Source organism: Natrix helvetica (assembly GCF_964273705.1).
Source record: "Natrix helvetica genome assembly, chromosome: Z".
Lineage (NCBI taxonomy): Eukaryota > Metazoa > Chordata > Lepidosauria > Squamata > Natricidae > Natrix > Natrix helvetica.
This window is the reverse complement of record NC_138554.1, coordinates 65,780,368-65,797,820: the sequence shown is the minus strand read 5'-3', so window position 1 is coordinate 65,797,820 and position 17,453 is coordinate 65,780,368. Positions and strand designations below refer to the sequence as shown.

Here is a 17,453-nt window from a genome sequence, read left to right as displayed (position 1 = left end):
CGGTTCACACCGGTTCAGTAGAACCGGTTCGTCAAATCTGCTGAACCGGTTAGAAGAGGTTCCACCGGTGGATCCAGACGTAAGTTCCAGAACGCCAGCCCTGGTCCTGTTGCTCACTCTCCCTGCCCATTCCATTGCAGCTCGCTTGCTCCCCCGCCCATCTGCACTAAACTAGCCCAGCCCACCGCTCACTGATTGGCTGGAGTACAGCCAATAAGTGAGGGGGCTGGAATTGACCCGCCCACCTCTAACACCCGTTTAAAAGTGTGGTGGGTCCTCTCTTTGTTTTGTTTCGCTTTGCCTTCAGGCCTTGCCTGGCGAAAGCTGCAAGCTGGAGTATGCCACGTGGCCGAAAAGAGGTGGGTGGCAGTGGCAGAAGAGGGCGAGCTGGTGTGTGCTGGTGGAGGTGGCAGCAGGGGGTGAGCTGGTGTGTGGCAGCAGCAGTAGCGGGGGGAGAGATTGTGTGCGGTGGTGGTGGAGGCAGTGGGGGCAGGCTGGCGTGCACCGGTGGTGGCGGTAGCAGCAGGCTAGTTTACACCAGCTTGCAGCTTTCACAAGGGAAGGCCTTAAGGCCTTGCCTTGCAAAAGCCGCAAGCTGGCATATGCCGCGTGGCCGAAAGGAGGTGTGTGGCAGCAGCAGCAGGGGGCAAGCTGGTGTGTGGTGGCAGTGGCTGCAGGCGGCAAGCTAGCTTAGGCCAGCTCGCGGCTTTCACAAGGCAAGGCCTTCAGGCCTTGCCTCGCGAAAGCCGTGAGCTGACATATGCCATGTGGCCAAAAGGGGGTTTCCTGCTACCTTCCCCCTGCGCCCCCCATCTCCAGCCTCACCTGGCTGGCTAAGCCTGCCAGGCAGTGGGCCTAGCTGACCTGGTTATCCCTTGCCCCTTCAGTCCAGCTTAACTGCTTCCTCGTCGCCTGCCTGCTCCCTCTGCATCCATCGCATTGGAGAGCTGCTGCTTCTGCCTGCTGGTAAATGACCCGTTTTTTTTTCTTTTATGCTTTTAATGTTTTTTTTTAAAAAAATATTTTATTTATTGTGTATAGAATTTTTAAAAATCATTTTATTTAAAAGTATTGTGTATAGAATTTTTTAAAAAATGATTTATTTCAATTTATTGTGTGTAGATTCTTTTTAAAAATTGTCTTAGACTATTTAAAAAAAGATTCTATCAAAATAAATTAAAATAAACCATTAAAAAAAATTCTATACTCAATACTTTTAAATGTATTGTGTACAGAATATTTTTAAATGGTTTTATTGTAATTTATTGTGTATAGAATATTTTTAATGGTTTCATTTTAAATTATTGTTTGTGGAATACTTTGAAATGCTTTCATTTTAAATTATTGTATGTGGAAACTTTTTAAAAATTGTGTTAGACTTTTTAAAAAAATATTCTGTAAACAATAAATTAAAATAAACCATTTAAAATTATTCTATACTCAATACCTTTAAAAGTATTGTGGATAGAATATTTTTAAATGGTTTTATTGTAATTTATTGTATATAGAATATTTTTAATGGTTTTTAAGGACTTTTTTTATTATTTATAGAATTTTTTTAAAAAAAATTTAAGGAATTTTTATTTATTTTTTGTTTATAAAATATGTTTATTACAAGAAATGTTATTCCTGTTTGCAAATGGTTTATTTGTGATGCAATATATTGTTTTTAAGTGTGCAGGTTGGTGCATGGTTTATGTGTCTCAAAGTGACTGCTTTTCTATGCGCAGGCCAGGTTGGTGCAAGGTAGCTTTGCCAGATTTTGTGTGTTTCTTTGTGATACCTGGTTGTTTAGGTAATTGTGAGGTGGTTGCTGGTTCTGTGAGCTTCCTGGCATTGTCCTTTATAATTTTCCACAATGCCTTGATGGTTTTTATTGTAGTGGCTTTGTCTTTCCTGTCCTTAGGGTTAGGGGAAAAAACTGGTTTCATCTGCAGTCTTTTGAGGGGAAATTGTTATTTTTTGGTGTTTTCCTGGTACTGTCATAGTTTATGGGTGTGTAATGTCCCGCAGTTATCTACACATTAATGATGATCGAGTACTAATAATATTTCCTTATACATTTTAGTGACCTTTTCTTACATAATTGGTGTTTTCTTTCATACTTTTAGATTTCTAATTTCTTTTCTGTTAGCAATTGCTAAAACAAATCCCACATGAAAAAGTATTCAAAGCCTTCTTGATTTTAATTGTCAATTTATTTATTCTTGCACATTCTAATATTTATTCATTTTCATATCTCTGTTTTTCCACTGTTGTGCAAACACAATTCCAGCAGCTGCTAACATGTGTAAAATTAAATATGTATTGTATTCCCTTTCAAATAGCCAACAAAATATTTCTGGTTTTAATCCATATCTTGCTTTACCATTGCTTCTAACTGCTAACTCTTGAATAGCTACTGGACCGACCTAAGTATTGAACCTAATTCATATATTCCTCTTTTTTTTAAAACTGAGAACTAAATTTCAGAAAAAGAAATCTGTATTGCTCTGTGAATCTACCTATGACATTCATTCTTGATCTAACTTTTTGGAGGAAAAACTATATCTTTCCTGTTTGTTGGGAGATATCCTCCTGAAAGGACTGTACGTTGTTGGGTGAAAACAGAGGTCTCTTCTGTTACCTGTAGTGTAGTCCTCAGCTTACAACCACAATTGAGTCCAATATTGTTTTATTTCCTCTGCAGTTAGTATTATTTAACAGGATGAAGAGGCAACAGAGTATGACTGTTAGGACAGTCATCTTTCCTATGTAAGTAGCTGTTTTATTGCTTTGTATGCTTGTTTCATCCTTAATATAGTAGTGCAAGAAATTAAAGTCTTCCTTTCTGTATCTCTTTGTGCAGGCCATTCATTGGAGCAAAGTGGTCAGTGGGTGACTTCAACACACAAAAGGACAGTAACCTTCCTTTTCTATTATTTTGTGTGCTTGTTTCATCCTAATGCAGTGCATGCGATTAAAGTACTCCTTTCTGTGTTTCTTCTTTATGCAGGTTATTGGAGCAATGTGATAAGGTGGTGGTGTGCAGAAGACCGGCAAAGCAGTAATCTTCCCTCTGTAAGTAGCTGTCTTTATTGCTGAGTGTGCTGGGTTCATCCTTAATATAGTAAGTGCAAGCAATTAAAGTCTTGCTTTCTGTGTCTCTTCTTTGCACAGGTTATTGGAGCAAGGTGGTGAGGTGGTGGTGCAGAAGATGGAGAAAATGACAGTAATCTTCCTTTTCTATTATTTTGTGTACTTGTTTCATCCTAATGCACTGCATGCAATTAAAGTCCTCCTTTCTGTGTCTCTTCTTTGTGCAGGTTATTGGAGCAAGGTGGTGAGGTGGTGGTGTGCAGAAGACTGGCAAGGCAGTAATCTTCCCTCTGTAAGTAGCTGTCTTTATTGTTTTGTGTGCTTGTTTCATCCTAATGCAGTACATGCAATGGAAGAGTTCATTTCTGTGTCTCTTCTTTGTGCAGGCCATCCACTGGAGTCAGTGATACTGAAGACTGGCAAGGACAGTCATCTTCCTTCTGTAAGTAGCTCTTTTATTGTTTTGTGTACTTATTTTAATCTTATTGTAGTTTATCAATTGGGGCAAAGAATTCAGTGACATCATCTTGGCCACTCCCAGTCACATGGGCAGCAAGCACTCCCACCCGGTCACATGGGTGGCAAGCCACTCCCACAAAGCAGGCCACACTTACAGAAGAGGTTCCAAAAAACTTTGAATCCCACCACTGGATTGAACTATACTAATATCATTAATTGTGCAAATTATTAAGTAAAATGTTGATTAAGATTTTTTTTCTAAAAGGATAAAAATGACGTGTGTGTGTGTGTGTGTGTGTGTGATTTAAAATTGGAAAATATGGGAAGAAAATAATATGGCTAAAATGGGAAATGGAAATATATTGTAATATGAATTATGTATATGTGAAAATGTTAAAGGGGTGGAACCAGACAACACTCTGTTTACAAAAGAATTTTAAATATGTAACAAAAAATAAAAAAAATGTTTATAAAAAAGTATTTTAAATATTTTTTTAATGCAATCCTTCAACCCTGCACTGAGAATACAATATTAATGTAAATGAAATGAAATTAATGTTATCCAAGGACATGCTTCCTTATAGGAAAATGAAAATTATTCAAAGCAACAATATGAATTAAAAGGAAAAAAAAGGGGGGGATTTCAGCTAGAGTCTAGTAAGAGGTTAAATATTTAGCAATAAAACAGGCAATTAATTTTTAAAGATAAAAAGCAGAATGAAAATTCAAAAAGTAGAATTCAATCTAAGGCATGCTTAAGAAAACAAACTGCTGGTAGGAAGATAAATGGCTAGTAACTTTCTGGCCACTCCCAAAGAAAGCTGGAATTTTCAAGACTCCTCTTCCCCAATGATCCACAGCCATCCAAAAACCATCTTTGGTCATTCCTAAGTTGTTTCATTCAAATCCAGGGAGCAGAGCTGCCAGAGAACCAGCTTTGGCAGTGAAATCAGTAGATCGTTTGACAAGAGAGAAAACATTTCTTACTGTTCAGCAGTCATCTTAGGAGGAGTGAATTATATTGATTTTTAATTATGTTTTGAGCCAAAATGGGAATGCGGAGGAATTTGTTCAGGAGTTCTGCTCAAATTGTGCATGTTAAACCAAAATACTATCTATTATGGTATTCTATAGGCAAAGTGTAATTGATTCATTGTTTAGCTATAATATGTTGCACAAGTTCACATGGACAATTGCACCCTATTTTTGAAGGTCATAGCAGCAAGATTATAAATCCTATACCATAACATGAAAGAGTTATTGGCAGAGTAATTGACATGCCTTAAAATTCCTATATGATCTTTCTAGTATCCAAATATTGAAAAAGAACAAAAGAAAACAACTGTAAATGGAAATTTAATGAACCAGCTAAAAAATCCTCAGAACTATGAACATTTTGAACACAAAACAGCAGAAATGCATTTTAACAAAAGGTTAAGGTACTTGAAATACTTCCCGAGTCACAGAGATTCTTAATTAATGACAATTAAACAAGTTTAATCAAGAATTTGTGTAAATATACTATTTTAGAATCTACTTACTACTGTATTCCCTAACTCCATATTGCTAATAATATACAGGAAGACATGAAATTCAAATAAACAATGTTTTATGCAGAAATCTAGCAAGTGTCACTTCTAAACCCTTAATACCATATGAAGCACAGTTTATATTGCACAGTTATTAAGTGTTTAATTTGTAATTTGCTGGCTTTCTTGAAGTAGAAGCAAGGGTTTTATTATAATTTGTTTTTTTATAATGTTGGTATTTAAAAATAGCACATCATCATATGAAAGGTATAAGTAACAAATCATACATTGCATCTGTCAATATTTTCCAAGCTAAATGAGAAAAGGCTGTGCTGCATTGAATTATGTTATATGAAAGGGGGAATGCTGTTAGGAAAAAACCACAGCCTTAGTGCTTCCAGCTTGCCCCAGATCTTCTCACATTATGCCAATAGTTCAGGGAAACCCAGTATTCAAATAAAACTTTTTCTGAAGAAATGCAGTCCTGTGAGGTTTCTTGCCCCAGTTCAGAATTCTTAAGAAGAATAATGCTTAAGGCTCCCGGGAAAACTTTTCTAACTCATGTTTGGAAGCAAAAATCTGATAGTGATAAAAAAAAACCAAGCTAGTGTTCTTAAAATGACCCCATTTTCAGTATGCTGGCAGTATAAAGAAAGAGTGAGTGTTCTATTAATTATCATTTATTTATTTTTATTAAATTTTGTGGCTGCCAAAAGCAGACAACACTGGGCAGCTTATACTTTAAACAGTAAAAGAAAAAAAACAGTAAAGAAAAAAGGACTATGTATATCCAGCAAAAGAAATAACACAAAACCATATATGTAGAACCTTAAAGGCCAGTAGGAAAAGTTACCAATGAGCAAATAAGTGGGGTTTAATCCCAGGCCAACAAAATAACTTGTGAAAATGTCTCGGAGAAGCCCCTCACACAAAGATGAAAGAAGGTAGGGGAAAGCACATTAAGATTTGCAATATTCTGTTATTACAGATGTTGACAATAAAAGTTGCTCCAACCTACTGGTTTCTTAGTCTTCATTGGCATTAATCTTACTATCTATACCAGTGATGGTGACCCTTTTTAGCCTCGGGTGCCAAAAGCACAAGCATGTGCACTATTACACTCTCTTGCATGCCTACCCCCATAACTTAATGTCCCCCTGCGCCATGCCCCCTGAGCATGCGCCCCTCAACCGCTGCCCCATGCATGTGCACATGGCTTTCTTGGAGCATGGGGACCCCAGAGGCCATCCAGAGGCTGGAAATGGTCCTTTTTCTGACTTCTGGTGGGCCTGGTAGGTCTGTTTTTTTGCCTTTCCCAGGCTCCAGAGGCTCTCTAGGAGCCTGGGGAGGGTGAAAATGACCCCCCCACTGCCTTCAGGGTAGCATGGAGTGGAGTTAAGCTAATGTAGTCCATAGACCAAAATATCAAAATAATATAGTTTCCCTATTTTAGTGCCTGTTGATCATATTGGATTGAGAAATATAACACTTAAAATAGAAAACTGAAATATAATAAAGATTAATCTAAACACTGAACCTATATTTTAAGGTTGCAGTGTGTACGTGTGTGTGTCATTAATATTACATATACAAGATAAAACCTTTTTGATCAGCTTTATTTATAGCTTTGTGTTCAGTTTGATAAAGAAAGCTACCCAATTTTACAGGAATCTAAAGGCTAGGTTATTCTAAAATATACAATGCTTTAAAAAGGCATAATAAGTACAAATTGTCTTCATTAAAGTATAATAAATGCAGTTTAAAAGTTTATCCAACATATACTTAATTTCAAACAAAACATCTGAATAAATGAATTGATATTAGCAAAATCAATCTGTACCTCACTAGAGATCTCATAATTTAAATAAATAAATGTATAGAAATTTCACTATTTGTGTATCTTAATGCAACAATTGCAGTCCTATTATAATTCAGATGATTAGAAATGTATGAAGGTAATGCTAGCATGAAGCAGATACCCCTGCATATTGGACTGTATCTTCATAACTGGCCTCTCCTATATACAGCTCTTCTGCAAATTTTCACAGCTCAGTACATGGAAGATACTGATGATGGGTATGTATTAGACAAGAAAACCTGATTGTAGGCCTTTTCTACCATCTCCTAATTCTAAACATAGAAAAAAGAAAAATGCATAGGTAAGGCTTGTGCTTTACATTACTCTTTTTCTAATAAAATTAGCATAGAAATATCTATTTCTACTGGAGTAGCTTTAGCAATACTATGTGAATAATTACTTTGGGGGCAATAATAAAAACACAGAGAAATGTGAAAAAAATGGGGAAAGAATGAATTAAGAGTGAAAGTTAATATTACAGTATTTCTAATAGCTCTTGGTTAGAGTAAAAAGTGAAAAATATGTGTTATGTGCTCCTAGCTACTTTCCTCCACAGCCCATGGTAAACTTGCCTGACCAATAACCAGCCAATATACAGTGAAAACCTTTTGTTTCATTTATTGCAATAAATGGGGAGAAGGTATCAAAGCTTAGTTCTCTCCAAAGTTCATTATCTCATCAACATTTTTATACATTCCCTACACTGATCACCCAGCCTCCTCATTTCCCATTGGCTGAGTTACTATGAGGTTACATTATCTCTGGCCATCTTCTACATATTTCTTATCCTCCCCAAACATTGTCTGCTCATTTAAATGCATGTGCATTTAAATGAGCAAACAATATATGCAAGGTGTGTCAGATAATATTCAATGACATATTAGCATGCTCTTTTAACTTCTTATTTTCAAGTTCTTATTTTATGGATTCTTAAAATAATAGTTCCTTTTCTGTTATTCAATTAGTTTTAGTGTTCCTGTTTTTTCCCAGTTAGGTTTAGTTTCCCTGTTTTTTCAATTTATTTTATTTTACCTCTAAGCTAGCTATTTCCTCTTGCAGCTACTTCCTCTTACAGCTAATTCCTCCTACAATTAATTCCTCCTCCTCCTCCTGCCATATCCATCATTGGACATTGGCGATCATGTTGGCAATCCTATTTTTGTCAACAGCCGCATGAAAAAGTGCTGCTGAGTTTTGTCCAAACCAGTCCCTTAGGTTTTGAAGCCATGATGTTCCTTTTCTGCCTGGACCTCGTTTGCCTTCAATTTAAGGAAGATTTAATTTATCTTACAATTTTAAATTTTGAAATTTTTTTTATTTACTTCTATCATATAGACACAGCTTCACAAACAAAACAAGAAGAAATCATCTTCAGAGTGTCTTATAAGCATTGTGTTTAGATTATATAATAACATTGTTTACCCCAAAGAATAATAGAGAAAGTAAAAACATAATATACCTGCATATCAAAATTCACTTTAAAATTTGATGATTAAAATCACTAACATTTGCTCACTTCTAGCCAACTGTTATTCAATAAAAATAAATGAGGCAAAGAAACAAAATGCTTCTTGTTATAAAATAGAGTTTTGTAAAATAAAAACATAAATAAGAAATTAAAAATTTATTTTTCCAAAAGAAAATATATTCTAGATCTAGATGTTATTTACCAATTTGTTTTCCGGCAATCAGAGAATAGCAGGAATATAATTATTTATTGGCCAAGTATGATTGGACACACAAGGAATTTGTCTTTGGTGCATATGCTAGCAGTGTACATAAAAATAAAATAAAATAGAATACATTCATCAAGAATCATAACATACAACACTTAATGATAGGTTGATACAATACTAAACAATAGCAGAGTTGGAAGGGACCTTGGAGGTCTTGTAGTCCAACCCCCTCCCTAGGCAGGAAATCCTATACCGTTTTAGACAAATGGCTATCCAACATCTTCTTAAAGACTTCCAGTGTTGGGGCATTCACAACTTCTGGAGGCAAGCTGTTCCACTGATTAATTGTTCTAACTGTCAGGAAATTTCTCCTCAGTTCTAAATTGCTTTTCTCCTTGATTAGTTTCCACCCATTGCTTCTTGTTCTACACTCAGGTGCCTTGGATAATAATTTGACTTCCTCTTCTTTGTGGCAACCCCTGAGATATTGGAACACTGCTATCATGTCTCCCCTAGTCCTTCTTTTCATTAAACAAGACATACCCACTTCCTGCAACCTTTCCTCATATGTTTTAGTCTCCAGTCCCCTAATCATCTTTGTTCCTCTTCTCTGCACTCTTTCTAGAGTCTCCACATCTTTTCTACATCGTGACGACCAAAACTGAATGCAGTATTCCAAGTGTGGCCTTACCAAGGCATTATAAAGTGATATTAACACTTCACATGATCTTGATTCTATCCCTCTGTTTATGTAGCCTAGAACTGTGTTGGCTTTTTTGGCAGCTGCTGCACACTGCTGGTTCATATTTAAATGGTTGTCCACTAGCACTCAAAGATCCATCTCACAGTTACTACTATTGAGGAAGGTACCACCTATACTGTACGTGTGCATAATAGATCATAGGTTACTAATAAGCAATCAAATTATACTAGGAAACAAATAAAACAATATAAATTTTAAAGACACAAGCAACATGGTTATAGTCATAAGTGGGAAGAGATAGGTACCAGGAAGGAAGAGATTGTATAATCATACATTTTAAAAAGTAACCCTTATCTATTGGCAGAATTAATACACTCTGAAATTCTCCTACCTAAATTACAACTTCATTATAAATGTAGGTGAGTTCAAAGAGAGCTCAAAACATTTGAAGAACAAAAAGTCTCTTGAATCACTGAAAGCTATAATATTGCACTTCTAATATTTGTTAATATTTTTTCCATTGAAATTCCTTCAGTCCTACTTTCTATAGGAAGTCTGAACTGCTTTTTCAGTTATAAAACATAGTAAGAAAAATGAATCTTTAATGAGGTTATAAATATTCAGAGATCTAAAAATTGCCAGCATTTTTCTTGAAATCATTGTCACTCATACTATCATTCAGTTCTGGACATTAAAAATAACATTTAAAAATAATTTATTCTATAATTTGTTAGATAAAAATTAAAATATCTCATAAGAAAATATAAATAAAAATGGGGGTAGATATGCTAAAATCAAATAATTTATTAGATAACCTTTTGTTATCATGCGAACTTGGCTTGTATACATAATTCTTATCTAAAATATCATAAAATCATGGGGGTGGGGAAAGGAATCTTTATTCCAGCTAATTTTTACATAGATTCTGGTTCCATAGAAGAAGCAAATACTGGTGAATCTAGCCCAATGTGAACTCACCTTCCAGTATGTATCTGTGCTAGACTTGGATGAAATATGAAGTGAGCTCAAGCAGATAGTTTAGATCTTGATTTACTGCATATTTAATGGTATTCTTATTCAAAATATTTATGCATTAAACACCAGTGAATAGATTTCTGAACTCTTTTTGTCTACAGGTCTTTGAGAGTAGCTAATTATGAATGATCTAAATCACTTCATATGAGAACTATGTGATACTCCGTGGTATGTGATGTAGAGGGTAAGGAACAGAGATATGCAGGAACCAAACCTAGATAAAATAGGCTATAGCATTTCAAAGTTCACAGGGATGTAGTATTTTTGAAGCTTCTTAGGAATACATTCCTTAATTCACTGAAGTATAAGAAGGAGGGGAGAATGGGTGTTGGTCTTACCTAGCATCAATGCATGGGTTATACTCATATACTATCCAATAGGACTGAGTCTGCAATCTTTAAGTCCCGCCTCCTCCTGTAGCTCCATCCAGTTTTTTGATGAAGGCGATAACACAGTCTGATGTGTGACACATGAGACAATCTCTCCCCACTGACACCAGACCAGATATGCAGGGAGGGGCTGGATGCTCTCTCCAACTTCTCAGAGAACAGGTGTCTCAGGTAAGACCAACACCCATTCTCCAATGTTGGTGGAGATAGCATCCATGCATGGGACATACCAAAGCTGTCTCCTGATTACAAATGGGTCATTGTCTGAGCCGGAATGCGCTGACTCGCTGCAACTTGCTGTAACACTCGCCTGCCAAAAGTCACCTTGGTCGATGCATATTGGTCAATTTTATAATGATGAATAAAGGGAGATAGTGAAGTCCATGTGGCAGCTCTGCACACCTCCTCAAGAGAAGCCTGGGTTTCCCAGGCCATTGAAGCTGCTGTGCTCTGAGTAGAGTGGGCAGTGATATAGTCCGGAGGCACTTGAGATTGCAAGATATACGCTTTCATAATAGACGCCCGGATCCAATGCCCCAAAAATGATGATGATGTCTTGCATCTTAGAGAGTCAGGTTGAAATGAGGTGAATAGCGCCTCTGTGCATTTAAAGGATGAAGTTCGATGTATGTAGATGCAAAGGGCCTGTTTCACATCAATAGTATGCCACCTGCTCGGTAGTGGGAGGGATCCAGGCAAAAATTGGGTAGCACCATGTCCTGAGAATGGTGAAAGATGGATTTCATCTTTGGGATGAATGATATATCAAGCCTCAGGATGACCTTATTTATGTGAAAAACTCACAAGTCCTGTCAGATGGACAAGACCGCCAACTCCAATACCCACCTGGCCGAGTTGATGGCTACCTTAAAGGATAGATAGTAGAGTGATGTATCCCTCAGAGGCTCAAGGGGGGGGGGGCTGTGAGTGCCTGGAGAACCATGGGCAGATTGGAGATTGTTTGTCAGACAGGGTTCATATGAAACTCTTCAGAGCTCACATCCCCCACGTCTGTCCAGCTTCAGGTCGATTCAGTTTTGGATCAGAACCCCCCTGGGGGTGTGTGAAGAAGGGGCAGCATCTCATCAGACCCAGAGGGAGTGCAACAGGTCCCTTGTAGGTCAGATATTTGCCCTCTGAATCGGAGCCTGGGCGGCAGCTTGGCAACCTGGATGCACAAGAGCTGGCTCCAGGCCACAACAGCTGAACAGGAGCATGCAGAGGCAAAATGAAAGCCTGGTAAGATCTATTAATTCACAGTTATAAATCAGAATTTGGAAAAAGTAAAGAACCTTGAGAGCATAAATAATATTGATGGACAGATCAGAATTTTTGCGAAAAGAAAGAAGGGGGGAAATGGAGGGTTGAATCACTAGCCCCAAAGAGAGCCATTCACTTGAAATAATTTGAATAGAAAGGAGAAGGAAGAGAAGTGACAAACACACTTAAACACAACCCACTTAAACACAAACTCTAATTTTGCTTTTGGACTTGAAAAGTTTTTGTTTTTAAAGGAGTCTAGGAGCGTGAAGATTTGCTTCGTCCAAGTGTCTTTTAACTAACATCTCTTAAGCAACTCCAATTAATGAGAACTGGAATGCAACAAGGGGGAAAGATCAAGAAAAAAGCACCATGAAACATTGTTAGGCTAGGAGAAATTTATATTAAGAGTTATAGATGCTAAATTAGCTTAGAAAATGATCAATGTGTTATTATTAATTTAAGAGAAATTTATATAGTGTTTGTTGGGACGAGAGGGGTTATGAGTAATCTATTTTAAGATGGGGGGAGGGGAGGGGGTAAAGTGTTTGGTATAATATTTGAATGTAAATTTTTGCGGGGGGGTTGGGGGGGTATAGCATTTGTATGAGATTTATATTGTATGGAGGGGGGGTGAAAAGGGGGAAAATTTGTTTGTACAAAACTCTTTTAATAATAAAAAAAAAAGAATCAGAAGTGCTTCTAGTTCGATAGATTGACAAATCAAGAAAAAAGCACCATCACCTTACTGACAACTGATAACCTAATCTTGCCTGTGTGGGAAATTTTAATTAACCAACTGCCATAAATCAGAACTTGGAAAAGCAGGAGGGAAGAGAAACATACCTGAATTTGGCTGTATGCAAGTTTGTTCCAATTAATATATTTTGAGCAATTATAATCAACGAAAAATTGAAAGTACAAAGGAAAAAATAATAACAAAATTAAGAACTGGGGAAATACAAAGTCTTTTTTTTCTTTTTTTTCTGCAAAAGATCAAGATGGCTCCAACTCCTCTTCCATTTTCACAGTAGTTGAATTAACTAAATTTAAGGTGGACCACTATTTTGAAATAAGATTGGTATAACTAACTGCAATTTTGGAACTGGACATTAAGGAAAAACAAAAGACCAAGATGGCTCTTTCCCACAGCAGCTAAAGTAGATAAATTTAAGATGGACTAGAAGTCTGAAATAAGAATTGTATAACTAATTGTAACTTTGGGACTGGACATTATAGAAAGATGGGAATTTGAAGGACTACATGAAATTATAAAAAATATGCATAAATAATTAAAATTAAGCCTATATAGAATTCTGAATTCAGAGAAGCAGGTATTTAAGGAAGAAGGGAAGGAAGTGGGGGGGGAGACAATTAAGGGGTAGAAATGGTGGGAAATAAAAAACAGACAAAAAACTCCATAGGGATTGGCAGTGGTATAGGGAAAATTGTAAAGGGGGATCTGTCCCAACAAAAGGGAATAAAAAGCAGACAAAAGATCTTTTGGAGGTTGACAGTGGCATAAGGAAAATTAAAATAGGAGGTTACACCCCAACAAAGGGAAATATAAAAGATCTTTTTGACGGAGGCTTGGGGAAAATTGAGGAGGGTGGGCACACCAAAGTAAAGAAAAGGGAGAAGGCAGGAATAGAGAAGTGGGACAAACGACTTACTAGGAAAAAATCAGACAACTTGAAATTGTTATATGGGAAAATATAAAGCTAAGATAAGGGGTTTATTCCTTAATATGATAATAAAGTGGAGTTGCTAACTGACTGAATATGATAATGGAAAGATAATTAAATAAAGGTTAAAACATATGGAATATGAAACTGATATGGGGAGATTGTAAATACATGATAATTAAACTGAGTTGCTAATTAATTGAATATGACAATAGAAGGACAATTAAGCATGGATTAAAATATATGAAACATGGACATATATATATAACTTTTAAGATGATGAACAAAGTGAGATGTGTACTGCTTGTTATTCTATATAGTAGATTAAGGGAATTGTAATGAACATTGAACAGTAAGGATTGCCATTTATAGACAATTAAGGGTAATCTAAACCGAGATATGGAAAAGTGGAGTGGGAACATGAAATATACTTACAATGGGAAACTATTGAGATTTAAAGACAGAACTACAAAATGGGGGTGTATATGGATGTATAATTATATAAACATAATGATGAGAATAGCTGGGAATTGTAACCAGGTCTACATCTCAGCCAAAATTAGGCAGGGTTTTTTAAAAAAAGTATAATGACTATATATGCATACCTTTTTGTTTTCTTTTTTTTAAAAAGGAGGAAGATATATGTTAAAATTAAATATGCATACTGAAAAAGAATTATAAATACCATCAACACAAAATAGAGCTCACTCAGAAGCTGAAATATACCAAGTAAATGAGATGAAGAGTGTGAAGTAGAGGAGAGAGGTAAGGGAAGAAGAGAGGGATAGGAGAGAGGGAGGAGGGAAGAGGAGGAGAGAAAGGAGGAATGGAAAGGGGAGAGAGGAGAAGGAGAGAGGAAGCCCAATTGGGAAGCTGAGCTGACTCCATCTCAGCTACTTTCTGTGCCTTCAGTAGGAGATCTAAACATTGAGGGATGAAACAGACCCACATGGCAGACTGATCCACTTCAGGACCTTCATCTTCAGAGAGCTCTGAATCTCTGTACATTACCCCATCCTCAGATGAATTGCTGGGAGACCTAGAAGGCTGCTTGCCTGAAGTGTCCGGAGCCCCTGTAGAATGTCTGCCTTCCCTGCACCTATATCACCTGCTTCGGCCAGAGGATGCAGGGGACCTCTGTTGCTGGAGGCCAGCAGCAATGCCCTACCAAATTGCCTCTGTGATAAAGGATGCCATGTCAGGTGTCTGTGGAACTTGTGTCAGATAGTTAACAGAGGTCATGGGTGACAAGGAAGCCCTGGGCCTTGGATCATTCTCCTCTACTTCTGCCACAGATCCCTTGCTATCTGGGGACAGATCTTCCACTGGGAGAGGGTCCGCCTTCTGGATGGGTCCAGGAGCACCCTGAGGGCTTGCTGTGGCTTGCTGAAGTTGCCTAGTTGTCCTCTTGGCAGCCTCTGTCTGGGCCTTGTCAAATTGCTTGTCCAAGGCCCTCTGGCATCTGTCCTCATCTTTCTTAGACGTCTTGGACTTTCCCTTGGATTTCCCCCCTTTTTTGGATTAGCTCTCTGCCTGGTGGTCCTTACTCCAGAGGTACCCTCAAGTGGATCATCTGATAGAGGGGAGGGCAGATCCATCTCTGCTTCCATTCATCCTATACAAACTCGCACCTCAGAGTTGGGACCTGCCAAAGAACATGGGGGCGAGATAAACTAAGGGCTGCCCAACTGGAGTAGGCACTCCTGGGCCTGAACTAAATTAGAGCCTTCGTGGTCTAAAGGGGAAGCTAGGCTCACCTGGGCCTGGTCTGCTAATAGAATGCTCTGAGGAAGCACTCCTCAGCCCCTCCACAATAACGCCATCAGAAGGGATGCAGTGAGAGGGTGGAGAGAGGGCTCTCACTATGCCCTGAGAGCACGCCTGGGTCTGTCCAGCAGAGAAAAAAACCTCAATTTGGGGATTTCCAAAATGGCAGCTGTCTCGTGTTGTAGACAAAATGGCAGCTGCCTTCTTCGAGCCTCCAAAATGGCACCTGCTAAAGCAAATTGGTCCTGAGCCCAATCGCCTGGTCCCTGTGCCCTCTCCACCGCTCGTGCAGCCCCCCTGGCAAGAATCAACTCATGGAGGTCTTGGAGAATGATCCAGCTGCTGGAGCTGCTCCAAAGCTGCACTGTGCCAGCTGGCGCCATGCAGCGCTTCCCCATGGCTTTCTAAAGCCTCTAGGAAGCCTAAAAGCCTTTTAAAGAGAAACAGTTCTAATCCTGCAAAGGAAAAAGAATTTAGGAAAATTTAGTTAAGAATCCAATTGAGAGGTAAGAATTTTTTAGGGAGAATTGTATCACACATTTAGTTTCGATGTACTGAGTCACAAAGCTGGGTGGAGCTACAGGAGGAGGTGGGACTTAAAGATTGCAGACTCAGTCCCATTGGATAGTATAGGAGTATAACTCATGCATGGATGCTATGTCCACCAACATTGGAGAACAGCTCAATCACATTTGCATGATTCTATTATTATAGCTAATCTCAATTAAACTAATTTTAGCCTTCTGGTAAGGTTGATTTTCTAGCCTGATAATTAAATGTCAGTTGGGCTGACTTTGACTAAACAACCAGGATTAGGAAGTTTCTAGAAGTATCAACAATTTTTTTGGATCGGATTGCTTTATCAGGCATGTTTAGTTAAGAATGAATAGGCTTCATTTAAATGCTGTTAATATTTAAGATACAAATACTAATGAAACCTGAAGCTTTTTCCCCCCAGGAATGATGGATAAGTCAATTCGAAAACAATTTGGGGTGCTATTCCTTCACATGGTGATGGCTGTGATGATTGTACTTGCGAAACAATGAAAAGAAAAAGAGATGCCAACGGTTAAAGAATGGATTTTGCAATTGCCTGAATTAGCAGAGATGGTGAAATTAACTGTTTTGATTAGAGATAATGGACTAGACAGCTTTATGAGAGACTGGAAACCATTCGTGGACTTTCTGCACATTAAATACAACAACAGATGATTAATAGAGGGATTTGATGTAATGTTTAACTTAATTTGTTCACATATGAATAAGAAAATTTATTTGGTATTTAGATCCTTTTTTCCCTTTTTTGTACACCATTTTTTGTTTTGTTATTGTTTTGGTGCTGAATGAATGCCTTTGTTTTGTTTTGTTTTTATGTTTTGAATTTTACCTTTTGGTAACAACAACAACAACATGAATATGAATATGCTTTTAATGAACATCTTGTGACATGTCCTTTTAATTTTTGTGTTTGGTCTATGAACATCATGGTATAGTCTGTACTAAATAAGCTATCATCCAAATGACAAACTGAACCTAAACTTAGGTAGCACTACTATGATGAATCAATTTCCCTTCCACTTCAAAACCTTCATGCCTGGATGCATTCCTCTAGAAATTTTAACTTCTAATGGCATCTCAGTTATTTTACCCACCAGTGATTGTATTTGTGCTGAGGTTGTCATGTTTAATTGACCCATGCTCCAATCATTCTGGATTTCACATACTGGCCTCTCTTGCCCCTTTACACGCATAGACCTAGCAGCTGTAGCTAAAAATTAAAAATTAAAATTCTTAGCCTAAAAATACAAGTGGGTTTTTATGTATATATTATGTGTATGTGTGTCATATACATAGATAATATGCTAATCATAACATGTTATTTCTATCACTCATTCATATTATATTTAAAAATAACTGCTCCCCTTAGATAATATGTTCTATTCCCCCCCCCCAAAAAAAAAACTCAGATCTGGTTCTTTTGTTGTTACCATTCACTGGTGCATAACATCTCCAA

The 17,453-nt window shown here is 37.5% G+C and overlaps 1 long non-coding RNA gene across 1 annotated transcript; it reads left to right on the top strand.

Annotated features, from left to right (window-relative positions):
- The first annotated feature begins 2,861 nt into the window (after positions 1 to 2,861).
- Positions 2,862 to 3,407, top strand: LOC309381864. The gene is made up of 3 exons (XR_014173584.1): positions 2,862 to 3,060; positions 3,160 to 3,211; positions 3,306 to 3,407. It is a non-coding gene; the product is annotated as an uncharacterized lncRNA (long non-coding RNA).
- Positions 3,408 to 17,453: the final 14,046 nt, after the last annotated feature.